General features: G+C 36.0%; 1 pseudogene; it reads right to left on the bottom strand.

Annotated features, from left to right (window-relative positions):
- Window positions 1–3,256: 3,256 nt before the first annotated feature.
- LOC144221426 (heterogeneous nuclear ribonucleoprotein A1-like) lies at window positions 3,257–4,198 on the bottom strand (annotated as a pseudogene).
- Between the last annotated feature and the right edge of the window lie 492 nt (window positions 4,199–4,690).

Below are 4,690 nucleotides of genomic sequence, written 5' to 3'. Positions count from 1 at the left end.
TTTTTATTTTGTTAATCTGTCTTTTGTCCATGTATTTCATAGGCTCTGGTCATTCAAGTTAACAGGGTAGAGGAGAGGTTTTCCTTCCATATATTACCTCCATAGAAAGAAATGAGTAATAATATTTTTCCTCTTTGCAAGATAAAAAATTGTAAGATGCGACAAAATTACATTATAAGATTTTTAAAGAGTTGGGAATAAAATTATTCATGAAATGTTTTTTAAAAAAACTTGTTTTCTGAATCCTCAGTTGATTCAAGAATCCAATCTTGTCCATATAATCCTTATTCTTCCGTATATTCTTATTTCTGGATTTTTATGAAATGGGATAAAATAAAAGCACGGGTACCTCAATTCAAAGCAGGCTATGAAGGAGTGGCAGAGGGAAACATCATTGGAAATATTTTTGTGCCAACTCAGACCAGATTTGAAAATTTAACTTTGATACTCATTATTTAATGTGTATCATTTTACCTATTTTGCTGTTTTTCTGAGAAAACATAATTAAAAAAAGATTTGCCTCTATTATAGTCAGTTACAATAACCAATCAACTTTGAAAACAAAATCAACCCAAACTTGCATAATAGCTGAATGAGTTTTTCCCCTCAGGATATATATCTGAAGTGTTTTATGATTATTGCTATCTAACAGGTAGAAGTAAGCATTGTCTGACCAAAATTTCAAGAATGTTTTTTACGTTTCTGCAAATTCTAATCTGAAGTTTCAGCTTCTATCTTTTTCTTCACATCCAAAACAAAGCAAAAACAAAAACACTTGTAACAATGCAAAATACACAGCAGTGGTTCGATAAATACTTAATTGTTTGTCATTAGTATAAAATTTAAATTATTTTAACGCTGATGTTGTGTCATTTTTATTTTTTTGCAACTGCCTTTATTGCTTTGATATACTAGTTACTCAAACATTTATTTTGAGTTGGAACAAATTATGATTTCTTTAGCTAAGCACATCCTAATCTATTACTTAAGAAACAATTTAATATTCGTATGAACATGTCTTTTTTGTGAGTTTGCAGTTTTATATCTATTTTTCTTTCTTCATTTGAATGTACTGCTATATTCATCAGAACCACTGCTGAGGAATGCCTGGGTGGGTCAATCAGTTGAGCATCAATTCTTGATCTCAGCTCAGGTGATAATCTCATGGTTGTGACACTGAGCCCTGCATTGGGCTCTGCACTGAGAGTGGAGCCTGTTTGAGATTATCCCTTTCCCACTCTCTCTGCCCCTTCCCTGTTCTCTCTTTCTTTCAAAGCAAATAAATAAACATTGACAAAAAGAACAGCTGCTGATTTTTAAAGAGAAGGTAACTTTGTGTGTATATTATTGGCTGAGAAAACTTTTATTTAAAATAGGAATAACTAAGTGGAAATGGGGAAAAAAAATAGTAACAAACACCTCCAGATGATCTCAGGCATTTAAGAAAATACATTGCAATTGCTTCACTTTACTTATGTCAAGACTGGATGAGATAATTGCGAAAAATCTGACCTGGAATCTGTTCAAGATTTCAAACAATTTTCTATCCTTTACATTTTTCAGGATAGATACCTAGAATATATGGCCTTTTGTTTTCCATCTATGGTATTTGGATGCTCAAGGATACTTGGTTTGGGGAAATGGAGAACTAAATTGCTTTGACTAGAAAAGTAATAGCTTGAAGCTGGCATCCACAAAAAAAGTGATGAAAAGGTAGAGAGAAGAATGTAGAAAATAAGAAACCAAGAGCAATGTGGCCACATAGAATTCCCATGGTCATAAATGGTCAGTGAGTTTGAAAATAGTGAATTCTTTGAAGTCCGGGGGTATGTCTTAGTTATCTCTTTATCTCTAGCTCCTAACCAAGTGTTGGCCATTGTCTAGGACCTAATTCAATGTTGAAAAGAGCCAACCAAATTAGCTTATTCCATTTATACAATGGTCCTATTTGTTCAGTTATACTTCCTATTTACACATGATGATATCAAGCTCAAAGTTTTAATTAACAGAGGCAGGACTGGGAGGGATTGAGATTTGAATGTAGTCTCCAGAGATCTGAAAACTCATAATATTTCCACTCTATCAAGATTTTTTCAAAACATGTTGTCAGTCCTATGGAAAATTTGAAAAAGGAACAGTTTTGTTGGGGAAAATTTTTACTTCTACCTTTCTAGATTCTTTAGCAATCTAATAATTAAATTGGCATGAGACAGATTAATAGAAGGAAAACAAAAGTTTAATAACATGTATACTTCCTGTATACATGACTGAGACCCAGGTAATGAGTAACACCTCAAACATACAAAAGCTATCCCCTTAAATACCTACATACTTAAATTTGTTAGCCAAAGACAAAAGAAGACATTGGAGGTGGGGTGTTAATTATGGGAGGTACCAGGAAAAGCACAGTCAACAAAGATAAAGTTATTACACAGATTGAAGTCATTCCCTTCTCCATAGATAAATTTCTAGACATTGAGCGTTTCCTTCTTCCAGGTATAGTGAGGGAGACACTCCCACAACTGGAAATTTGTCTTATAAATGTAAATTTTTTTAACAAAAGTGTGACTTCTACTCCGTTTTCAGAGCTTTTTTTGTGTTTGCAGTTTCTTAAAAATAACCAGCTTATGTTTAAGCTAGCTGGCGCTTAGCTGGTTCAATAGGTAGAACATGCAACTCTTTATCTTAGGGCCATGAGTTCAAGCCCCACGTTGGATGTAGATCTCACTTAAAAAAACAATAACTGGATTAAAATAATCAATATGCCAAAGAGTCATATCTTGAGGTGGAAAATATTTCTGTCTTTTAGTTTCATTTGTACAAATTTTCAGACAATCCTGTAGAGAGTGTTGTCCTTCCTGAAATTTCATAAGGCATATTAAAATATTAAAATCTCTGATAAAATGTATTTATTTATTTATGTAAAAAGCCACAATTTATTCAGATTATGATTAGACTATTACATTTAGCAATTAATAGCATGGGTACAAAAATAAATCTATATAAAACACTTTGTTGGAATGCTTTACACTTTCCACAGAACAGAAACTAAAATACCCTATTATACAACTAGTCACTACTACAGTCCTTGAGTTTTTTGCACACACGTATGAGTATTGTCTAAGACATGTCTTCTCTGTAGCAGGTATGACCTGCCACCACTGTGCCTGGCTGAGCCCACCTATCTGTTGGAACCTGTAGCTTCCATCACTTCTCTGGCTCTCCTCTCCTGCTAAGCTTTGTTTCCTGGCAGTAATTAAAACCCTCGTCTTCTGACATAGCTACTACCCCTGCTGGAACTGCCATAGCCACCTTGGTTTGGTGGTTTGGCAAAGTATTGGTCTCTGCTACCCTAGGGGCCAGAACTTCTGTCTCCAAAATCTGTTCTTTTCATGGGTCCAAAATTTGAAGAGTGACTGTTGTCATTGCCAAAGTCATTATAGCCTCTGCCACCTCCAGACTTGCTTCCACCATTACCAAATCCCATACAACCATCACCACTACCACCATATTCATCACCACCTTGATTGCCATCAAAGCCACCTCACCCTGTGAAGTTTCCTCCATGACCGAAGTTGTCATTCCCATCAAAACCACCCCATGAACATAACCCAAGTTTCCAGAACCACTTAGACCTCTTTGGCAGGATGAAGCATCTGTTATCTCCTTCTTAGATAGGGCTTTCCTTACTTCACAGCTGTGGTCATCCACAGTATGGTATTTTTGAAGGACAATCTTGTCTATGGAGTTATAGACATCAAATGGTACAAAAGCAAAGCCTGTCTTCTTGCTACTTCCTTAGTCAGTTATAATTTCAACAATGTTAACTTTCCCATGCTGTTCAAAATAACCTCTTAGATGGTGTTCTTCAGTGTCTTCTTTAATGCCACCAACAAAAATCTTTTTCACAGTTAAGTAGACACAGGTCTTTGAGAGCCTTCCCTTGAGACAGCCCTCTTTGGTTCCACAGCCCTTCCATCCACCTTGTGTGGTCTGTATCCACCTCCTTCACAGTGGCATATCTGACAAGTCCGAAGCCTTTGGGGCACTTGGTGTTTAGATCTCTCATTACCACATGGTCTATGAGTGTTCCTCATTGCTCAAAATGGCTCCTCAGACTCTCATTGGTTTCTTCAAAGCTCAAACCTCCAATGAAAAACTTCAGCAGCTGTTCGAGCTCTTTGGGTGACTCTAACTCAACTATGATGGCAGTGGAAGGGAGACTTCAAGGATGCTTATACAGTAGTGTCCACAGGCAAAAAGCTGTGCTAAAACTTTTAGTTACACAAGTGCTAAAACTTTGTTTCTGTCAGAATTTCTCAAAGGTGGTTTATTACAATTTTTATGTTTTTTATAGACGACGTATTTTTTGCAAGGCAGGAAGAAAATGGCAGCAGATGTTTACCATGAATAATAGTAAAAGAAATTGTATTACTGGCAAAAAAAAAAAAAACCCATGATGAAATGTCATACTGTTGACATTCTGGAAGAAAATAAGCTTAGATTATAGGAAGCTATTGAGGGAATATGAACTGATAGATGACAATGAAGGGACACCTGGATGACTGAGTTGGTTAAGTATCTGACTTCAGCTTGGGTCATGATCTCATGATTCATCAGTTTGAGCCCTGCATCTGACTCTATGCTGACAACTCAGAACCTGAAGCCTGCTTCAGATTCTGTGTCTCTT

Source organism: Crocuta crocuta, unplaced genomic scaffold, assembly GCF_008692635.1.
Source record: "Crocuta crocuta isolate KB4526 unplaced genomic scaffold, BGI_CrCroc_1.0 scaffold694, whole genome shotgun sequence".
NCBI classification, from domain to species: domain Eukaryota; kingdom Metazoa; phylum Chordata; class Mammalia; order Carnivora; family Hyaenidae; genus Crocuta; species Crocuta crocuta.
The sequence above is the reverse complement of the archived record's forward strand: the minus strand, read 5'-3'. Positions and strand labels throughout refer to the sequence as shown.